The following is a 24,734-nucleotide window of genomic DNA, read 5'->3' on the forward strand; positions in this document are numbered from 1 at the left end:
AAGCTTGTAATACAGTACAATCTCCTGGAGAGGAAAAGGGTAGAGACTGACCTAGAGAATTATAATAGCCATTAAAAATAGCTAATATTCACATAGGATTTTACTTTTTTTAATCCTATAGTGATTATCATTTCACAGATGAAGAACCTGAGGTTGCCTTACCCAAAGCCACAGAGCCAATAAGCTTCAGAAGGATAATTTGAACTCAGGTCTTTATGACTGCTAGCTATGTGACCCTGGGAAAGTCATTTAACTCTGCTTGCCTCAGTTTCCTCATATGTAAAATGAGCTGGAGAAGGAAATGGCAAACCACTCTAGTATCTTTGCCAAGAAAACCCCAAATGGGGTCATGAAGAGACAGACACAACTGAAATGACTGAACATGTCCTTTGAGTCACAAATAAAGCAAAAGCCTCTCATCCCTTCATGACTTCTTGCTATTTCCAAAATACAGACATGCTTTGGATCATAAGAGTCATGGAAATACATTTGTGCTCTCATCCCAGGATACTATAACAACAGATTAAAACACACAAATCAAATAGCAAACTTTAAATCAGGGCAGAATAGCAAAGCAAATCACAAGGAGAAATCCTTTTATGTAACAGGAAACACAGTCTCCCCAAGAGTGCCATACCACTGATTGGAGGGGGAATTATCCTGGGACCAATTGGGATACTAGGACTACATGGCAGTTGCTGCATGTCTTCACTTCAAACTCCCATAAACCAGCTATTTCTCTTTGTTGCTCTTTACCTTTAGAACTGTTTCTGGGCTTCTCCTCCTGCCCTGAGCTGTTGATACCAAAGGCTCCTGATTCCCCTCTTGCTGAGCTACTGCCATTGGATGGAACTCACTTCAATCATACAGTTACTTTGACCTTGGTAGAAGTGGTATCACTCATCTAAGAGAGTATCCAGCATTGCAAACTAAATGACACATTAGAGAAATAAACAGCAGAAGAAATAAATGTATCCTCCTAGAGTTGTTTTAGGTAGAGGATCACTCTATGAGGAAGTTCATCAATCAGACTTATCTGGTATGAGGACTCGCAGGGCTCCTTCAGCCCCGAAGCTCAAACTTGTTCTGCTTTTTATCATCAGCACTCTGGGCTTATGTGACTCATGCGGGCTCAGACAATGCTTGATGACCATAACAATGCAACACTTCTAGCAGAAAAGTTGGGAAAGAATTCAATTCATTAAAATTACACACACACACGCACAAACACATATACATAACACACACATATGTACACACATATTGTGTACCCAAATATGTGTGTGTGTATATATATCCATACATACATACATATATGTGTGCATTTGTGTATACAGTCCACAGCTGTCAATAACAGGTGTGCTTCCAGAGAAAAGTAATTGACAAAATATAGGGCACTTGTACCATACTATCAGATTAATACCAGAGTGCTCCTAGACCTACCAGTCAGTCAATCAACATTTATTAAGTGCTCACTGTCTCTTAGTCATTATGTTAAGCACTGGGGATGTCAAAAGGGCAAAAGACATAGGCCTTGCATTCAAAAAGCTCACAATGTAATGGGGTAGGCAACATGGCAGAAAAACTCTGTAAAAAAGCTATATGCAGCATTAGTGGGAAAGAACTTACAGAGGGAAGGCATTAGAATTAAGAGAGGGTAGGGCCAGATTTTTTGTAATATGCGGGATTTTAATTAGGATTCGTAAGAAGGTAGGAAGCCACAAGGTATATATGAAGAGTCAGGATTTTCCCGGCATAGAAAATGTCTGGGCTGGAGAGATCCAGTGTCTGCTTCAAGGAACAGTAGATGGACCAGTGCCCCTGGAGTGAAGAGTATGTGTGTGTGTGTGTGATGGAGGGGTGGGGATTATAAGGTATAAGAATACTGGGAAGGTGTGGAGGGGTGCAGGTTGTAAAGGGCTTCAAGCACCAAACAGAGGATTATATATTTGATCCTAGAAGAGAAAGAACCCCTGGAATTTATTGAGTGGGGTGACATAGTTGGACTTGTATCCTAGGAAAAACACTTAAAGAGTTAAATGAAGGATGAAATGGGGGGAGCTGAGAATTGTGGTAGGCAGATCTTTTCCTATTGCAATAGCAGGAGACTATCACAAAAGTCAGAGCATGAGAGAATAGGTGTACCACCAGGGTGGTGGCAGTTTCAAAGGAAAGAAAGGGACACGTGAGAGATGCTGCAAATTAAAAGTCAACAAATCTTGGCAGCAGATTGGATACTGAGAAAAAATGGGTAGTCAAGGTTGACACTTGGGTTGTGAGTCTGGGGCCTGGGAGAATGGTCATGCACTCAATAGTAATAGAGAGTTTGGAAGGGAGAGAGTTTAAGGGGAAGGTAATGAGTTCAGTTTTGGACACGTTAAGATTAAGATGCCCATGGGACAACTAGTTTGAGATGGGTAATAGACAGCTGTAAGTGTAAGATTGGAAGGCAGTTGAGAGGTTAGGACTAGGCAAGTAGATTAGAGTATCAACAACATAGAATAAAATAATTGAATCCATAGAACCTAATGACAACAAGGGGCAGTCCGGTGGCAAAATGGATAGAGTGCTGGCCCTGGAGTCAAGAGGACCTGAGTTCAAATCGAACCTCAGACACGTCCTAGCTGTATGACTCCTGGGAAAGTCATTTAATCCTGTTTACCTGACTTTCCTCATCTGTAAAATGAGCTGGAGAAGGAAATGGCTACCACTCGAGTATCGTTGTCAAGAAAACCCCACATAGGATCATGGATAGTTGGGCATGACTAAAACAACTCAACAACAACAAAATTAGGTCACCAAGTGAAATAACATAGAAGGAAAAGAAAGAGGGCTCCTCTGGGACAGTCATGGTTAGTGAACACGACTAGGCTAAAGATGAAGCAAAGAAGACTGAGAAAGCATGGTCAGATAGGTAGGGGGAGAATGTGGAGACAGTAGAGTCCTGAAAACCTAGAGAAACCTGAGAAAACCTGAAAACCTGAGAGTATCAAGGAGAAGAGGCAGCACAATGGTGTCAAAGACTGCAGAGAAGTCAAAGAGAAGAGGGTCAAGAAAAGGCCTTTAGACTTGGCACTTAAGAGACCACTGAGAACTTTGGAGGGAGTCGTTACAGTTGAGTCATGCAGTCAGAATCCAGACTAGAGGAGGTCCTTATTGCAGATGACCTTCACAAGGAGTTTTTCTATAAAAAGCAGGAAAGATATGAGGTAATAGCTACAGGGGATGAACTGATCAAGTGAGGGCTTGATTTTTACCACTAAAGAACATCTTCAGAAATCGGTTATTTCTGAAAAGTTCAAGTTTGATTTTATTTTTAGAGCATTATTATTTATTCTTTTCCCACTTATCCTACTCAGATGACTTTAATTTATTCTCAATTGCCATAATTTCTTTTCAATTAACTGTTCGGCACATCCACTTTAGTCTTTATAGCTGACATGAAGGCTGCCATGCACAGGGAAGGTCAAGTTCCCTAATTATGTCTAATTTTATTCAGTGAAGAGCCTTCTTGGCAGACTGTCTTTGTCTGGGGCTCTGATGATTTTTGAAAGGAGGAAACAAGAACATAAAAGATTAAACCCACTTTGAAGGAGTTTTGAAAATGATATCAATTTTCTATTTCTACCATCTTAAGTTTTAGCTTTTCCTGGCTACAAATATGTAGGCACACATTCATGAGATCATTAGATTTAGAACTGAGATTGACCTTAAGGGACTTTTAATTTAGTCTCCTCTTTTTATAGTTAAGGAAACTAAAGCTCATTGAAATTGTTACCTACTCAGAGTTGAAATAAAGCTGACGTTACTTGATGCTCAGAGGACTTGGAATCAGGAAGACATGAGTTTGAATCCCACCTCATATACTCACTGGCTGTGTGATCCAGGCTCAGATTCTTCATCTTTAACTTAAAAATTATAATAATATCCTCCTTAAAGGGTTCTCATGAGGATCAAGCAGGATAATAAATAAAAAGCTCCAGTGTGTTAAAAATGGCATAATAGATTTGAAGTCAGGAAGGGTCTGGCATTGTATCCTATCTATGACATACATCTTGTGATCCTCAACCACTTAAACTCTCTGGATCTCAGTTATCTCATTTATAAAAAGGGGAATGACAATAACACCTACCTAACAGAATTTGGGGCTTTGATGAAATACTCTGGTGGGCTTATTTCATTGGAGTTCTTCAAGGTGAGATTAGATGAAGACTTGCTGGGAATGTTTCAGATAGATAAATAGACAGACAGACAGATAGACAGATATAGATATGGATATAATGTTTGTATATGGAATATTTCTGGGAATACATATATACATTATATCTATATAACACATGTATACACGCACACATGCTTATGAGTATAGGTAGAAGTAGAAGGCATCTGAGGTCCCTGCCACCTCTAAAATTTAATGTGTTTCTGTGAATTTATGTAATGTAATATTGACATGTTAGTTATATTGTGCTATAACCGATGCATGCTAAACAGAAAACATTTGTATATTGATATATGCTATATAATAATACAGTGCATTGTATATGTAAAATAGTATATCCATCATTGATCTATATTATTTTGACTCCAAAAGCATTCCTAGACTTAGAAAGATAGACTTCTCTATCCAATTTCCTATTTTTCCATTCTCAATTTATCTCCTTTTGTATTAATGAAATCTATTGCTAGAAATGACAGAAGTAGGAAATAGGAGACAAAGAAAGGTGACGTTTATTCTTTTCAGTCATATTCAACTCTTTGTGATCTCATTTGGGATTTCCTTGGCAAAGATACTGGGATCATTTCACAGATAAGAAACTTGAGGAAAAAGGGCTAAATGACTTGCCCAGAATTGCATAGCTAATAAGTATCTGAAGTCAGATTTTAACTCAAGAGAAAAAAATGAAAGCTTGACAGTTTCTTTTAGTTTTTAGCTAATCTATGATTTTATCTTTTTTCTGTCTCTAAACATCAGCAAGAAAACTAATTTCTCTGAAAATTATCCAATTACTGGGACGCCATCTATCCTTTGTTTTCTCTTACTAGCAAGTGTCCTTCACCAAACCACCAAAAAGCAAACAAAACAAAACACCTCTGCACGACAGTTTAGCTCAAAATTAATGCTCATATGTCTGACTAAATTTTACTTCATTGAGAGAGAATCTAGGGTTACAAATGACCGACATTTGACTTATCACATGGAATTAACAAATTATTCATTAAATGCCTACCTTATGTTCAAGGCACTGTTCTGGGCTCTGGGACTACATTGACAAGAACTAAGTAGCGCACTTAGAGCTTATGTTCTACTGGGGGAATATGACGTATAATGGAAATAATACTGTTATCTGTTATCAACTTATCTTGATTAGATTTGTTTAAAATGTTACTGTATTTTCTAGATCCTGTCATCATTTTGATTATTTTTCTTGTCTTACTATTCATTGCCACTTCCCTTCTTAAGTAGAAGAGGATATTTAGAAGAAATGGAGGAAAATCTAAGTGGAAAGTTTCAATAGTGTTGTAGAGTCCGAGAAAAAGAGAATGATAGAAACAGAACATGAACATATCAACAGAGCAATAAATTTTAAAAGCATATCCAAAGGCAACAAAGTGAAAAGAATACTTGAGTTTTCTGCAAGCCAAAGAAATTCATGGTGAGGACAGATCAAAGTAAATAATTTGAAAATTATTGTACTGATGAAAAATACAATGGTGCCACAAACTTAATTCCCCTTTTCAGGAAATGATAAGAGAATTTTCTGGGAGTACAAGAAAGAAATGGAAAGATGTAAATGGATAGAATCCAAAGTATGTCATTAGATAGAAACCTCGGTTTCTTGTACAGATATATAGTTAGTTCTAGAGTTTCATTATCAATCAAAACTTTTGAAAGAAGTTATATGGTTCCTATATGAAGGGAAATGAAATGTATTTACAGAAGACAAAAGATTAATAGTTATTAATTACAGCAATTAATCAAAGGAAATTAGGAAATATTTCACTTAAAATTGAAGGAAATAGGCTTGTACCCAAAATAACTCATCTTTCAAATCTAAGGATATTCCTTGATGAGTAAAACTGGTCCTTCAATGTTTTTTGTTTTAATGGAGAAGACAGCATACAAAAAAGCTAAATGATATAATAGATAAATTTATATATGTATACATACATATAAGTGTGTATATACATACATATATAAATAGAGACAGACAAGGCTGTTTGTCCGTTTTCTGAAGATGACCAGTGGCACCATGGGTAATTATCTTCACTCATGTGAATTAGATTTAAGTGAGGGAGAGTTGAGCAAAATCTTCAGCCTCACTCTGTCTTCCAGAGTCATCAAAGTCCAGTGACAAAATGAAAGTCAAGACAACTGGCAATGGCCCAGGATGCAGGAGGTGTCTCTGATGTCTGACCTAGTTTTGAGCACTTCCCAGTTCTTTTACTTCCACCATCTTCATTGTAATTGGAACAAATTATTCTCATCTATCCATTCCTCTGGGGAACTCTTCACATGCTTGAAGTAGACAGCTCCCTAATCTTAGCTCCCCTCAACCTGGTTTATTCCATCTGCCAAGATGGTTTCCCAGGGTGGGGCTACTGTGCATGTTAGAGCTTCTTAGAACCACAGGTATGTGGAGCTAGATATATGGGTGTATATACATATATACATAAACAAAGACAGGCAGACTTAGAATGGGAGAGGCAGGTAGTGACAGAGACAGGAGACAGGAAAACATAGAGAAACTCTAAGAAAGGCAGAAGTGATAGGAGAGAAGGAAATAAAATGTAGGGAGATGAAAGACCTATGAAGAAGATCCCTTTGCGGTAAATCTTAAAAGAAACCAGAGAAGCCAGTATTTAGGAGTGAGGAGAGTATGCTGTATTCAGGTCGTGCTGACTTTTTAGAGCCAGTTGTTAAATTTTTAGTGTATTTATAATGCATTACAAAGCAGGGTTTATTTATTATTTTATTGATTATGTTAACTTCCTAAAGTAATTGCAAAATGTTAATATTGTAGATTAAACTTAAAAGTGTATCATTCTATATATGTGTGTGTATATCTATATATCTATATCTATCTATATCTATATCTATCTATATCTATATCTATATTGTGAGAGCCAAGTAAGCCTTAACCAAGACCTCTTGGAATGTCTCACTTTTACTTATTTTGCAGTTCAGAATAATCAAATTGTAGAAGCTCAAGTCAAGAGAACAAACATTTATTAAGTAATTACTATGTTCCAGGCATTGTGTCAAGTACTGGGGATACCAAAGAAGGCAAAACCCATCCCTTTCCTCAAGGCACCCATGGTCTTGTGGAGGAGATAACATTCAAACAACAACTATACAGGATAAGTTGAAGATTGGTTGTTTTCCTTCATTTTCAAAGAGGACCAAAATGACATCACCATGATAAAGTGAAGTTCCAGCGTGTCTAACTGTGGCTGATCAGACCAATATGAGCTCGGAATGCTCTACCGCAGGTTGGGCACAAATAGTCCTTATGAATATTTGGGGTGGATATCCCACATTTGTGCATCCTTCATTTACTTTGTGGTGTCTCAATTCTGATTTGCTCAAAGAGCACAGCACCCTTTCTGATGCAGGAATGCTGTGCTGAGCACTCCTGTGCCAGCCAGTGTCTCCCATGTTGCACAATCAAATCCAAAGCTCTTGAGAGAGACCTTGAGAGTGTTCTTGTATTGCTTCTTTTGACCGCCATGTGATCACCTGACTCATGTCTCGGAGTGGAGGCGTTAACATTAAGGAGGATCAGAAAGAGATACTTGTAGAAAGTAGAATTTTACTTGAGATGCAAAAGTAACCAGGAAATGAAGGTGAGGATGGAGGGAAGCAGGAGTTAGGAATCTGTGTAAGAAACAGGCAGTTGACTAGAGTCACTGCACTGCCAAATATGTGTTGGAAAAAAACAAAAAGTACTGGAAGGGCAGGAAGGGGTTATGGACACTTTAAAAATCAGAGTTTGTATTTTTGGTCCTGGAGATAATCTGAAAACATTGAAATTTATTGAACATGGAGAGTGACATGGTCAGACCTGTATTTTAGGAAGATCAGTTTGACAGCTGAGTGGAGGTTGGACCAAATTGGGGAGAGACTTGAGGCAAGAAGACCAACCAAAAGGGCAGGCATGACATGAAAAGAGCCTGCATCAAGGTAGAAGTAGACAGCTCCCTAACAGGAGCTCAGGTTCAGAGGAAAAGGAGGGCATAAATGAGAGAGTTTGTGAAGTAGAATTGTTAGCACTTAGCAACTGAGTGTATCTGGGGGATGAAAGGGAGTGAAGAATTGAAAATGCCATCCAGTTTGTGAGTCTGGGTAATAAGGAGGATGGTGGCACCCTCACCAGTGCCCACTAGGGAAGGTGGGAGGAGGTTAGGATTAGATAATGACCTGAGTTTTAGATGAGTGGAGTTCAATATGTCTATAGGAAATGGAGTATGAGATGTCCAATAGGCACTGGGAGATGTAAGACTAGGGTTTGGAAGAAAGATTAGACCTGGATAAATATATGTGAGAATCATCTGCCCAGAGATGCTTGTAGTGGGAAGGGCCCTTGGAGTCCAACCATTTCAAATCTACCTTGGAATAAGAATTCTCTTCATGTCACACAAGCTCTTTTAAAATAATGTACAGCTAAATCATGAGGAATTTGCTATCGACTGAAGTAGACAATTGTACTTTGGAACAGCTACAAGTCCAATTTTTCCCCCTTAAGTTGTGTACTAATCTGTCTTACTAAAACATCCAACCACTGATTGGAGTGATGTCTTATGATACCAAGTAGATATATATGATCCCTCTTTACTCTTCCTGAGAAAAAACACATTCCCTCCCCATCTCACAGTCTTTTCTCTAGAATAAATGCCCTTCTTCCTTTAACCTATTCTCACATGATGGGTCTTCCAGTCCCCTTATCCCCAGGGTTGCCCTCTGTACCTTGCCCCCATTCTATCAGCGCTTTTCCTATAATGAGCTAAGTGGAACCAAATTGAAAATTCCTGACATGGTCTGGCCAAGGTAATATTGTAACTAATAATATTTTCATCTGAGCAAAAAAAAAGTTGAAGAGAAATGGCATCATATAGAACAGGGATGGGGAACTTGTAGCTTCCAGTTCACACATGCCCTTCTGGGCCCTTGGGTGTGACTTTTTGACTGAGTCCAAGTTTTACAAAACAAATCCTTTTATGAAGAGGACTTGTTCTGTGAAGTTTAGATTCAGTAAAAGGGCTACACTTGAGGACCTAGAAGGCCACATGTGGCCTTGCGGTTGCAGGTTCCTCACCCCTGCATAGACAGTATTGGTTTACTGTGGTCCATGGGGTCTTCACTCAGACATAACTGAGTGAGCAGCAAGAACAAATGTATCTAGTAAGTGTCTGAGATGGCGTTGGAGTACATGCCCTCTCGGACTCCCTGTGTAACTCTATCCACCAGACAACACTGCCTGCATAGATCACAGATGGGTCTAATAATATCACAGTGTACGAGATCAGTATCCACCCTTTTGCCATCCTGAAATTTCTTCTCTCAGCCTCTCCTTCCCTATCTGTGCAATTTTGGGATTGGAGTCATTGATCTTCACTTCTCTTCTAGCTCTAGATCCTATACTCTTTCCACTTTACAAGAACATAAAAAACACAATAACAACACTGATGATAAGCATCGAAGTCAGGACCCAGGTTTGCTGAAGGCACATTTGGCGATAAGTCTACTATACTCCATGTCACCTTTCCCCATACATCATGGTGGTCAAGAAATGGTAGCCTCATCACATCCCAGAATTTAAAGCTTCAAGGAACTTCAGAGCTTACTTTCTATGGATGAGAAAGTGAGGCTCAGTAGGCTGCTTGTTTACACACAGACAGTGAATATCTGAGCTGGAATTTCAGCCCATAACAAGTGATTCCAAATGAAGTGCTCTTTCCATTGTCACAAATACACACAAATGTGTTTAATTTCCTTCTTTCTAACAGATTCTAGGTCTCACAGGAAGTTGATAGAGTTACTATTCCAAAAACATTTTTACATTTCTCCATGACATTTTAGCAAATATTTATAAAGTACTTTATGGAATTATGGTAGGCACAGAAGACACAAAGGACATTCTTTTTTTTTGAGCTTCTATTCCATTTTATAAATAGCATAGTGTTTTTTTGTGTCCAACTATCTTACGGCTCAGTTAAGCCTTTCCTTCTTGAATTCTTGTGTTTACACACTGTTGGCATCATGGGTCACTAACAAAAAAGCTCTGACTTTACAGAAATCAATGCTGTGAGTAGTCAGACTGGCAGCTCTATCTCGGAAAAGTTGAGAAAGAAATTAGTTAGACTCAAGACAATGGCCTCCCCTTTCATTTAAGTTAATCTTTCTAAAGGAGGTAGAACTATCTCTGTGTTAATTCAGTCCCATTTTTAATAGGTTTAGTGGTTTGGGGCAGGGGGAAATTGTCTAAAAGAGATATTTACTTAATTATGATGATGGATTTAAAACTATTAAGTATCATTACATAATCTCAATTACGTGTTACGAACTTAGCAAGGAACCTTAGCTACTATAAACCCTATTAAAATCCTCAGTACACACACACACACACACACACACACACACACACACACACACGCACGCACGCACACACACATACACAGAAACATACATCAACATACACACATACTATAGAGAATAGCTCAACTGCAGGAATCCTACATTTGCTAATATTATTAAGTTTTAAGTTTGTGTTTAGTTTATCACTGAATGGAATTCAAAGTTACTGTAGTCTTTCCTATACAAGATGTACAGAAAGAGAAAGGAATAAAGCTCCTAGAGTATTTTTCCCCAGTACCCTGTTGGTTTCTGGGTCACCTTATTGGAGAGCTTTGTAATGAAGAGTGGTTGTTAATTATCTGATTATTAAAGTATAGGAAGGAAGGACAAAAGGAAGGAAAGAAGGAAGGAAAATTATTGTAGCAGGAAATATGAGTTGATTGGTACAAGCAATTCTGAATGTGGGCATTAGCGAACATACTAAAATGATTATTTTATTATCTTACTGCCTAAGAGCTTATAAGTCGTGAGTATTCTGCTGATCTTTTCTAGTCACCATAGCCCTCCTACTCCCCCCCAGCAGAGTTGCCTGGAGTTACTTTGAATCTGCTCCACCTTTATAACTATGATTTCCTAATAGGATGGAGGGACAGGAGATGCCAAGACCTTCCCTACACACACCCAATCAGTGGTTTGGAAAAACTAACTACACATCACAAATCAGTTCTTTCTCCTGAAAAGTTTATACTTCATGGATAGAGCCTGGAAGACAGATGAGCTTATGCAACATAAGCAGAATGACATCTCCAAAGCGTGGGGCATGTGCCAACCTGACTTGGCTATGGTTTGTCTCCTCTACATCAGACCAAGGGGGATTCTCACATACTCAGAGCATCTCAATGCTGAGTGATGGGAATGTATGATCTTGGAGCTGGACAAAGGAAGCTAGAAGAGTTCTCATCATGAATGCCTCCTGTAGGGAACATCTTGGAGATATGAATTTTTGAGCCACAGCCCAGTGAAGTAGTTTCCTTTCCAAACCACCCCCAGATTCAAACTTGCCCAGGTGTGTGTTTTAGTTACAACAGACACTGGTGTTGAAAGAGTCCTTATGATTTAGTGAGTGGAAAATAAATACTTTAAACTGCCTTCCCAGGAGAAAGCCACTTGGCTAGGACAAGATTTAACTGATTTGGATAGAGATATGTGCCATGAGGAAAGCCGCCTTTTTTGTTTTTGTCTTTTGCGTCCTTATCATTTAGCACAGAGTCTTAAACCTAGTAGTCACAAAATATTTTAGGATGGAGTTGGGGAGAGTTGTCACCATAATTATTTAGAATAGATCGTCCTTCATAACTCATAAGATAACTTTTGGGAACTTTAACTCTAAAATCTCCAATTGCTAATTTCTTTTTAGGTTTAAAAAGAATCAGATCTAAAGTTCAAGATTTCTGACTCTCAACCCCATTTTCTTCATGCTATATCACACTTTCTTATTACAAAATATTATCATCTGGCTTATTCTCCATCCCAACAGAGACTCATTTTATAGATGCTGATTCTATATGGCATCTTCACATCTTCCCCATTTCAATATCCTCCCTTTTCCCACCCAGTACATCAAGCAAACGTCTATGTTCTCTGAAAATCAAGATAGCCAAAATCTTCCTAGATTTTAGCGTGGAGGTGAGGTATTCCATTAACTACTGCAATTAACTCATCTTTCATCTATGGAAGTTGTCTAAAGGCTATAAATAGAAAGATGCTTTTATACATCATTGGGCAATAGAGAAGACTTCCTGAAGTGTCTTTCAGAAGTAAGAGGATTTAAATTAATGATAATAAGAATTAGAACAAAACTGCTCAAAGCCCAAATCCCAAGGATGCATTCATGTAATGTTAGGAAGTAGAGAGGGTGAGGCAATGGCAAAGTTCAGGATGCCAGCCAGGGGAGGTTCACTAGGGATTTCATTTTCCTTGAGATGAGTTTTGTAACTGTGAAGGGCTGGCAGGCACATTGAAACATTAGCCAATTTAGTTCTAATGATGCCAGTGATTGGATCAGAAGCTCGGTCAGTATGATGAAACTGCTCCTCTGAACCTAAGATATATATGGGCAGTGGAGCAGGGGGAAGTGAGATAGTGTAGTGGACAGAGTATAAGCCTGAGGGTCAAGAAGACCTAGGATTCAATCCAACCTCTTACCCATAGTGGTTGTGTGATGTAAGTCAACTTAACTTTTCAGTGCCCAGACAACTTTCTCTAAAATCAGAAGTTGCACAGGAAGTATAAATCTGCAATGGTAGAAAAAGTTAATCACTCAGAGTTCTTGATATTAATAAAACCACATATTCTGCTTTTAAAAAATTGCCATATGCTGGCAGAATGGTACTATTTGGCACCGTCATGATGCTCCCTTTGATATGGAAGACAATGGAGTTATCCATCTTCATATTCTGTTACTTCACTAGCGTGGTAACAGAACAAAAAGAAAATCAATATATGTACTGAAAATGCTTCAACACAGATGATGGGGGCCAGGGAAGTGGCCAAACCACGCATTCACATGAAACGGACTAATGACAGATATGGTAAGGCTAGAAACACGTATTAATAGCTTAAGAAAAAGGCTGCATGCTGGGGTTTTTTTGTCAATGATATCTTCAGCTCCAGATTACCTAACAATGTATTAATGTTAAGTTCAGGGAAATTGTATGAAATCACCTTATACCTTAACCCAAGTCAGATTGAAAGAGACTAGGAATGGATGAATTACTTGAATCTGAAGAGAGAAAACCTGAAGAACCTTAAGGCACTGACAATCTACACTCATTCAATTATTTAATGCAGTTCTAAAATGTTACCAAGAGCAATAAAATAAGATGAGAAACAGAGGTATAAGAGGAGATAAATACCCCCATTTTGTGGTAATATGAGAGGATGCTTGGAAAACAGTAGGGAATCAGCAAAGGTATCAGTCAAAACAATAGTTTCAGCAAATTTGCGGGATTTATTTTAACCCTGAAAAAAAATCTACACTCAGAACAAACTTTAGATATTTTACCTTATAATGAAACAGACGAATGAATAATTGTCTTTAATTATTTTGAAAAGAGGAAATGAATATACTTAGACTGGAATTTTTAAAGTGTTTTTCAAGTTTCATGACACAAATTAAACTAACAGATAAGCTTTGCCAAGATAGAGTAATTTAATAGCTAGTATCTTATCTATAATCATCATGACCTAATGTAATCTAGCACAATATTTGACAGAGGGAGTAAAACAACCTCATGACCAATATACATATACACATCGTGAATTGTATTGCTATGGCTCTTGCTATTATAAGGGCCAAAGGAGGAAAGGAGGAGTTATCCAGTAATATTCTTAAAATCAGGCTTCAAAAATTATAGAATGACAGATTTAACAGCTAATAATAAGAACAAGCATTTCTGGAGTATTTTGGGGTGTGCAAAGAACTTTATAAAATTAATTCATTTAATCCTTATAAAAACCCTGGGAGGTCAGTGTTAGCATTAACTCATTTAACAGTTGAAGAAACTGAGGCAAATAAAGTGACTTGTCTAATGTCACACAGTTAGTAAGTATCTCAGAGAATGTTTGAACCTAGTTCTTCCTGATTTCAGGTCCATTGTGCTATCTACCTTACCATGTAGCTAGTTAGACCTGGAAACACCATTAGATGCCATCAAGTTCAGCACCTGCCTTTTTCAAATGAGAAAAGTGAAGCACAGAGTGAATTATCCAAAGTCACATATGTGAGTTCCTTTAACTGCACTTCTTTATGCTGCCTCCTCTATTAAAAATAGAATGTTTTTATTTTATTTTTTCTCAACATAAAATTATTAGAAATGATTTTGACATTCTTTTAAAAATATTTTTTGAGTTTTAAATTCTCTCCCCGCTCCCATCTCCTTGAGAAGGCGAACATATTGGCATAGATTATACATGTATAGTCATAACAATATTTCCACATTACTCATGTTGCAAAAAAGAGCACAGACCAAAAAAACAAAAACAAAAAGAGAAAGAGAAAAAAATAAAGTTTGTTTAAGCATGCTTCAATTTGTATTCAGACTCCATCAGTTCTTGCTATGGAGGTGGATAGCATTTTTCATTATAAATCTTTAGGAATTTTCTTGTTTCACCATACTGCTGAGAACAGATAAGCCATTCATAACTAATCATCTAACAATATTACTGTTATTGTGTACAGTGATCTCCTGGCTCTGTTCACTGCACTTTCCATCAAGTCATATGTCTTCCCAGGTGTTTCTGAAACCATCCTAGTCCTCATTTCTTATAGCACAACCATATACCACTTCTTGTTCAACCATTACCAAATTGTCATACATCCCTTCAATTTCCAATTATTTGTCACCCCAAAAAGAATTTCTATAAATATTTTTGTACACATAGAACCTTTTCCCTTTTCTTTGATCTCTTTGGATTATAGACTTAGTAGAGGTATTGCTGGATCAAAGGTTATGCACAGTTTTATAGCCTAGTTCATAGTTCAAAACTGTTCTTCAAAATGGTTGGATTAGTTCACAACTCCACCAAAAGGGTATCAGTGTCCCAATTTTCCCACATCCATTTCAACATTTGTCATTTTTTTCTGTCATATTAGCCAATCTGATAGGTAGGAAGTGGTACTCCAGAATTATTTTAATTTGCTTCTTTTTAAATCAATAGTGATTTAAGCATTTTTAATATGACTATAGATAGCTTTTAGTTTTTCTTCAGAAAATTGCCTGTTCACATTCTTTGACCATTTTTCAAATGGAGAACAGTTCATATTCTTATAAATTTAACTTGTTTCTTTATACACTTGAGAAATGATACCTTTATCATAAAATTGCTTCAATTTTCCCCCTGGTTTTCTGCTTTCCTTCTAATCTTGGCTGCATTGATTTTGTTAGTGCGCGATTTTAAATTTAACATAATTAAAATTATCCGTTGTGCATTCCATGAAGTTTTCTATCTCTTGTTTGATCATACATCCTTTCCTTATCCATAAATCTGTTTTAACAGGTAAAGTATTCCCTGCTCTTTTATTTTTATATCACCCTTTATTTCTACGTACTCCTTTGGACTCTATATTACCTCTTAATAATAATAGCTAATATTTATATGCCCTTTTAAAGTTTTCTAGTATATATTTTACATACATATTTATATATTATATGTATACATAATCTCATTTGACTCTCACAGCCATCCTATAAAGTAAGTGATTTAGTCCTATTTAACAGGTTAGAAAATTGGCCCTCAAGCTAACTGATTTGCCCAGGATCTCATAGTTAGTATGCATATGAGAGCGATAGAGTTCAAATTTTCCTGATTCCAATATGGCACTTTCTCTGCTATTCCACCTAACTGCCTACCATCATGGTAGAAGGAGTTAGAAAAAATTACTGAACACTTGAATGAAGACATTAGAAGATTGCATTTATATTTAGCCTGTACACGCCACACACAACTTGAATATCATGTGTCCTGGTTAAAGGAAATAATAAATAAATACATAGAAAACAATCTAAAAATTTTTTAAAAACTCAGAAATTCCTGATGACCTAAATCAGTACTTTGGAGTGAAAACCTAAAGGTGATTTAAGGAATCAAAACATTACAAAGAACAAAATAAAGAATTCTCCATCAGTCAAAAACTATACTAAAGAGAATCGAAGAATAAAGCAATTAGATGAGAGGGAAACTCTAATGAACTAGGATTTGGAAAATTTCTGGTCATCACTGTGGTCAAACAAGCCCAATGAAAAGAAAGAAAAAGAATTAGAATGTCATCGCCATAATGAACAACCAAACCATAGCTTCAAGAAAGCCGAATGAAACTCTAGCATGTATGCAAAATAGAAAAAGTGTCATTGATTGTTGGCTTAAATGCCACAACCCGACTCATGAATTACCTGCAAAAAACAGAAACTGCCTTATGTAGCCTAGTTTTTATTTCTGGATAAGAAATGTTGAGGGGCAGCTAGGTAGTGCAGTGAATACAGCACTGGCCCTAGAGTCAGAAGGATAAGAGTTCAAATCCAGTCTCAGACACTTGACACTAGCCATGTGACCTTTTGCAAGTCATTTAACCCCAATCACCTTGCCTTCCCCTCTCCAAAAAGCAAAATGAAAACAAAAAATAAATAAATGCTAAAAAGGCATGAGAATGAAATGATTGCTGGTTTGAGAATCTTGAAGACAATGCAAGGATTGGAATCTAGGTTTCATAAATTTTTTTTTGTATCATTGGTGAAAGCTCACATGAAGAGGGTTGCCATCTTCTTCTTGTAATTCAAAATCTTCCAAAACTGGCATTAATTCTTTTCTCTCTAGGGTACAACTGAGTGATTCATTTAGACCTGAATATGTCTTATTCATCTTGTGTGAATGAGCAAATTAAGTGTTTCCTAACACACAAGATAGAAAGGCAGATTAGGAGGCATTTGTATTCATTCAACACCTTCACCTATAAATTCAACAAACACCTATAGGGAAAATGACTCTATGCTAATTGCTGGGAGAGACATAAAGCAAGACTGTGACCTAGTCCTGGGATACCTAATCCAAGAGGATTTGGCATTGATCACATCATAGGGAACTGATAAACATCCTAGTTCCTGTGGTCTTGTGCTTGGCCTCAGATGAGTTTTTTGAGTGGAGTAGCCATCATGAGAAGTTTCAAAAGAAGTCTCACAGTAGACAGGTAGATAAGAACAGTAGACAAGAACCAGAGAACTGGACCAGGCTACATGAATGTGGCACAGAGTGAGTGGTGAAGAGCCAGGAATTGTAGAGGTGTTCAGATCATGAGTTCTTGATGGGTATTGTTGATCCTGGTACAAGTCTGGTACACCATTTTTTTTTCTTTTTAAATTAATTTATTTGTTTTCAGTTTTTAATAATCACTTCCATAAGTTTTAAGTTTTCTCCCCCTCCTTCTACCCTCTGTCCCCAAGATGACATGCAATCTTATATGGGCCCTACATGTACATTCTTATTAAACATATTTTCACATTAGTCATGTTGCATAGAAGAATTAAAATAAATGGGAGAAATCATGAGAAAAACTCCAAAAAAACCAAAACATAACACAAGAGAAAATAGTCTCCTTCATTCTGTGTTCCAGTTCCATAGTTCTTTCTCTGGATGTGGATGGCATTTTGCTTCAAGAGTCCTTTGGGAATGTTTTAGGTCCTTGCATTGCTGTGAAGGGCTTAGTCTGTCACAAACAGTTCTCACACACTGTGGCTGTTACTGTGTATACTGTTCTCCTGGTACTGCTCATTTCACTCAGCATCAGTTCATATAAGTCTTTCCGGGTTTATCTGATTTTTATCATTTCTGATAGCACAATAGCATTCCACTACATTCATGTAACACGACTTGTTCAGACATTCCTCAATTGATGAGCATTTCCTCAATTTCCAGTTCTTGGCCAGCACAAAAAAAAAAAAAAAAGCAGCTATAAATATGTTTGTGCATGGGGGACCTTTTCGCATTTGTGTGATCTCTTTGGGATACAGCCCTAGAAGATTTATGACTGGGTCAAAGGGTATGCATATTTTTGTAGCCCTTTGGGCATAGTTCCAAATTGTTCTCCAGAATGGCTGGATCACCTAGCTCCATCAGCAATGAATTAGTATTCCAACTCCCCCATATCTTCTCCAACATTTATCATCTTCCTGTTTTGTCATGTTAGTCAATCTGATAGGTGTGATATGGTATCTCATAGTTGTTTTGGTTTGAATCTCTCTAATCAATAGTGATTTAGAGCATTTTTTCATACGACTATAGATAGCTTTAATTTCTTCCTCTGAAAAATGCCTGTTCATGTCCTTTTACCATTTATCAATTGGGAAATGATTCGTATTCTTGTAAATTTGACTCAGTTCTCTAAACATTTTAGAAATGAGGCCTTTATCACAGATACTAGGTATAAAAATTCTTTTCCAGTTTTGTGCTTTCCTCCTAATCTTGGTTGCAAAAGCTTTGTTTGTGCAAAAGCTTTTCAATTTAATGTAATCAAAATTATCCATTTTGTACTTCATAATGTTCTCTATCTGTTATTTGGTCATAAATTTATCCATTCTCCATAAATCTGACAAATACACTATCCCTTGCTCCCCTATTTTTTTTTTGTAGTATCAGCCTTTATACCCATACCATGTACCCGTTTGGACCTTATTCTTGTGTATGGTGTCAGGCATTTGGTAGACCAGAGTTTTACACCCTCTGGCATTCCATTTCATTTTAGGGAATGTTTAAGTTTTCCTGTTTTCCAAACAATCCACTCAATTCCCATTTTAAATTTTTCCTTCCTAGCTATTTCAATTTTTATTTTCCTATTTAATTTATGCTTATGTTATTTCACTCCTCCACACAAGTGATCCAGTTATGGTGTGGAAGTCTCTCTGGGCTCCGGAAGCCTGTAAAAATGAAATACAATCCATAGCAGGTTCTATCTGCAGGAAACTTTCAATATGATCCCAGGACCAGCCTAGCTCATCCCGGGGAGATCCATCAATAGTCAACTGGCCACATAATAATGGAACAATTTTTGTCAATGGTAATCCATGAAAGAAAGGGGAAAATGTCCTCAGTGATGTTCATCCCATTTCTACTTCCAAAGCAATGGTGATGGAGTGGAACATCACAGTTTTTAGACTAAAGATATATTTTAATTTCACTATTGGTAGTATAAATGTGAGATCCTTGTCCAAAGACAAATGAATGAACATACCAAAAGATGAGTTAAATAATATTGATTTGACATTCTTGCTATTAAAAGTTATAATAACAAAGAAGAAAGTAGCAGCTAAATGGAAAGATAACTCAGGCACCATTTGAAGAGGCAAAGAAGGGAGTTGTTGGACTAAGTTTCATCCTATGCCCTAAAATCAAAATACATATTGTTTCACTGGACATTTAATCACCAAGTGTTCATGTCTTAATGAAAAATATTTTTAAGAGTGCTACAAAAATCAGTTCACCTTATTTGTCAACATCAGTTGCCAAGGATGATATAGTAAAGATTTCCTATGAAGACTTTAATAAGACTTTCCAAACTAAATCGATATACATTCTTTCTGATACTTAGTGAATTCAATTCAAAGGTAACAAAAGATGAAGATGGAGAAAAATATTTGGGAATTACAGTTCAGTCAAAAGAAAAGAAAAAAGTCAAATACTTGGAGATTTTAAAGAAGCCCTGTGCCTCTACATGACCAACCCTTTCTCCAGCAAAAAGTTTCGTAGTCATTTGATTGAGTTAGCACCAAATAACATCACACATGCACACACACGCACGCACCCACGCATGCACGCATGCACGCACACCCCACAAGTGAAATTGATTAGATTTTTAGCATACAACAAAAGACATTATGAATGTGGGAGTTATCTCTATCTTAACTGTCTATGGAGTTGACTACTGACTCATTAGAACTATGACGAGAATTTATAGCAAAAAAGAATAAGAATAGTAGTGACAAAAGGATTAATAAAATTTAGCCCAGAATTGTTTAAACAATATGTTGATTTTTCTTTTTTTGAAAAATGGGGAATGGACAACCAAAATGACATTGCCAGTAACTAGAACATACAACACTAAGATATTATTTAAATAACATACAATAGTAACATATAATATTAATATATTATTTAAATCAGCACTTGATAATTGAAAATGACATTAAAATTTTAAAAGAAATAAAATTTTACAAACTTCAATAAAATTAAAATTAATTTATTTTTTTTTCTTTTTTTCTTCATTTTCTTTCTTTCTTTATTTAACTTTTAACATTCATTTTCACAAAATTTTGCGTTCCAAATTTTCTCCCCTTTTGTCCCCTCCCCCCACACCAAAACACCGAGCATTCTAATTGCTCCTATCACCAATCTGCCTTCTCTTCTATCATCCCTCTCTGCCCTTGTCTCCATCTTCTCTTTTGTCCTGTAGGGACAAATAACTTTCTATACCCCTTTACCTGTATTTCTTATTTCCTAGTGGCAAGAACAGTACTCGACAGCTGTTCCTAAAACTTTGAGTTCCAACTTCTCTTCCTCCCTCGCTCTCTACCCCTTCCCTTTGGAAGGCAAGCAATTCAATATAGGCCATATCTGTGTAGTTTTGCAAATGACTTCCATAATAGTCATGTTGTATAAGACTAACTATATTTCCTTCCATCCTATCCTGTCCCCCATTCCTTCTATTCTCTCTTTCGATCCTGTCCCTCCCCATGAGTGTTGACCTCAAATTGCTCCCTCCTCCCCATGCCCTCCCTTCCATCATCCCCCCCCCACCCTGCTTATCCCCTTATCCCCCACTTTCCTGTATGGTAAGATAGGTTTTCATACCAAAATGAGTGTGCATTTTATTCCTTCCTTTAGTGGAATGTGATGAGAGCAAACTTCATGTTTTTCTCTCACCTCACCTCTTTATCCCTCCACACCGCTTGCCTCTTTTATGAGAGATAATTTGCCCCATTCCATTTCTCCCTTTCTCCTCCCAATATATTTCTCTTTCACTGCTTGATTTCATTTTTTTAAGATATGACCCCATCCTCTTCAATTCACTCTGTGCACTCTGTCTCTACGTGTGTGTGCGTGTGCATGTGCATGTGTGTGTGTGTATTCCCACCCAGTACCTAGATACTGAATAGTTTCAAGAGTTACAAATATTGTCTTTCCATGTAGGAATGTAAACAGTTCAACTTTTGTAAGTCCCTTATGACTTCTCTTTGCTGTTTACCTTTTCATGCTTCTCTTCATTCTTGCGTTTGAAAGTCAAATTTTCTTTTCAGCTCTGGTCTTTTCATCAAGAATGCTTGAAAGTCCTCTATTTCATTGAAAGACCAATTTTTCCCCTGAAGTATTATACTCAGTTTTGCTGGGTAGGTGATTCTTGGTTTTAGTCCTAGTTCCTTTGACTTCTGGAATATCCTATTCCACGCCCTTTGATCCCTTAATGTAGAAGCTGCTAGATCTTGTGTTATCCTGATTGTATTTCCACAATACTTGAATTGTTTCTTTCTAGCTGCTTGCAATATTTTCTCCTTGACCTGGGAACTCTGGAATTTGGCCACAATGTTCCTAGGATATTCTCTTTTTGGATCTCTTTCAGGCGGTGATTGGTGGATTCCTTGAATACTGATTTTGCCCTCTGGTTCTAGAATCTCAGGGCAGTTTTCCTTGATAATTTCATGAAAGATGATGTCTAGGCTCTTTTTTTGATCATGGCTTTCAGGTAGTCCCATAATTTTTAAATTGTCTCTCCTGGATCTATTTTTCAGGTCAGTTGTTTTTCCAATGAGATATTTCACATTATCTTCCATTTTTTCATTCTTTTGGTTTTCTTTTGTGATTTCTTGGTTTCTCATAAAGTCATTGGTGTCCATCTGTTCCATTCTAATTTTGAAAGAACTATTTTCTTCAGTGAGCTTTTGAACCTCCTTTTCCATTTGGCTAATTCTGCTTTTGAAAGCATTCTTCTCCTCATTGGCTTCTTGAACCTCTTTTGGCCATTGAGTTAGCCTATTTTTCAAGGTGTTATTTTCTTCAGCATTTTTTGGGGTCTCTTTTTAAATTAAAATTTAAAAAGAAATATGAAATGGGCAACAGAAATGACATCACAAGTGATTATAATAATTTCATCCAGATGTGAAAACAATATAAATTAATTACCATAACAAGAAGACCAAATGAGTCAAATCTTAATAAGCAAACCTTTGACTTATTTACCAAATGGAGAGTTACCTGGCCAAAACAACACTGTGCTGGAAAATAAATGCATATGTAAAATTGCACAAAGAACTATGATGGATGGTTTTGAGCAATATTCTCTCACGTGCCTTCTTCAGTATCCTTTCCAAATTGGCGTTATGATATTTGAGCTTGCCTTCTGGCCTAAAGACTTCTATCTCATTTCTTTCAATCAACTTTTCCCAGGGCAAGTAGAAGATAACAATATTTCTTTCAGACAGAACACATTCTTGAATTCATCAATCCTGCTGGGGACAGGTATGAAACAGAAGGAAAGAGAGTTCAAATCTGACCATAGCCTCACATTATGTGACCACAGTGGCCTCAGTGTCCTCCTCTATGAAATGAAATGATAATAGTAATCACCTTCCATGGTTGTTGTGAGGGTCAAATAAGACACATATGTAAAGGTTTTTGCAACCTTTAAACCCCTGTATCAATCACAGCTTTTATTTTTGAGACAGGACAACTGTAATTAATTAGAGAAATGAGATCAAAAGAGATTCTACAATTAGTGTTCCCATTTCCTAACACAGTGCCTAGAATATTGTATGTTTCATTCATTTATTCATTCATTCACTCAACCAGCCCATTCTTCTGAGATCAGAGAGAACACAATAAAGGTGCATTTTCTAGTGAGAGAGTTATAGCCATGGTAAGTCTCAGCAATTGAGAGTGGATAATACTTTATGCAATTGCGATGGTGAATGAGTCAACAAAGGAAGAATTAGAGGATCAACTTGGCCTTTTAGTGATATTAATCAAAACTGACAATAAAGTAAAACTCCTTGAGGGAAAGGGCAGTGACTTTTTTTTTTTAATCCAGTGTCTAATAAAATGCCCTGCACATAACGGTTGCCTAATAAATTTCTATTCAATGGATGTTACATAGAATTTATTCATGGTGGATCAAATTAACACAGAGTTATTACTTTCTCCCACAGGCAGTGACCATTCACAAGCAGAAAATATTCTTGCTTGAGGTGTATCTGGAATAGCAATTAGGAGGTAAAAGTAGTGAAATATTAAGGGGGTAGAGATTATTATTTTCAAAGCTGAAAACTAAGTTATTTTTTATCAAAATTAAGTAGTGGCAGAAATACTTAAGAAGAGTAGAAAATTTAAAAAATCAGATTGTTTTGCTTATATCTGAATGTGAGTGTTTGTGAGATTCTGGAAATTTCCAAAATTTCCAGAGAGCTGATTGTGAAATTCTGTCTTAGGAGAATCAATAGATCTGTCTGCTTGTCTTTTCCCACTAACAAGAAGGAATAGATTACAAGCTCTTTGAGGGTAGGCATTATCTTTTGCCTTTCATTGTTTCCCCAGAGCTTAGCATGATGCCTAGAACATAGCTGAAGCTTAATAAATGTTTACTGACCAAGTCCTTTTTCGCTCCATTCCATGGACTATATCACTGCTCATTATGGTAACGCAAGTACATAAATATTGACTCTCTCTTCCTTTGTAAACTTACTGTCTTTATAGAGAAAGGACAACTAAATGTTTGGATTAAACAAGTCGCTTTCCAGTTCTCACTAAATATCAGACTGCGTATGAGGTTAAGAAAAACGTGATTCTGGTGATAATATCCGCAAAGCAGTTAAATAACAGAATGTAGCCTTTCCAACAAGAAGGTGAAAGTAAGATCTGAGGATGGATATTTGAGAGTTGATTTGGTTATCATATCCTGTCATGGCTAATGATATAAAGCAAAGGGAAACTTTTCCGGCCAGGAAGCTATGCCTCTGCCAAGAAAACAAAGCTAACTATAGCTGTGTCATCAACAGCTGGAAAGATAACAATTCTATCCATTCCAACAGTGTCGCAATGAGTTGATTGTTCATACCTCCCCTCCCCCCACCCAGTTACAAATTGACATTAGCCATACCATTATGGATAATGCTAACATTAGCTGGTGTTTGACTTTGGTCCTGACATTTCTCTGGATGCTATTCTAGTACTGGCACATGAAATATATCTCAACTGTGATTAAATAAATACAAATTTTGTGCCTGGAAAATTTTATTCCAGAAGTAATGTTACCAGGATCTCCGTGGTCAGTTTTTAAAAAGCATCTATTGCTTGAATAAACAACCAACCTAAACTCATTCTCTTAATTCTGAAAATGGCCTGTGAATGTAAAATTCTCAGGAGGAAATAATCATAGCCTTCCATCCTCCTTTCCCTTTCTCTTCTACCTCTCTGTCTCTCTGTCAGTCTGTCTTTGTCTATCCATTATATATATGTAACCTGTATTTATACATTTTATATATGCATATATATGCAACCAAGATTACACACACACACACACATACACATACACACACAAGTATACATACATATGGAGAGACAGAAACAC

The sequence above is a fragment of the Notamacropus eugenii genome, chromosome 7 (genome assembly GCF_028372415.1).
Source record: "Notamacropus eugenii isolate mMacEug1 chromosome 7, mMacEug1.pri_v2, whole genome shotgun sequence".
Lineage (NCBI taxonomy): Eukaryota > Metazoa > Chordata > Mammalia > Diprotodontia > Macropodidae > Notamacropus > Notamacropus eugenii.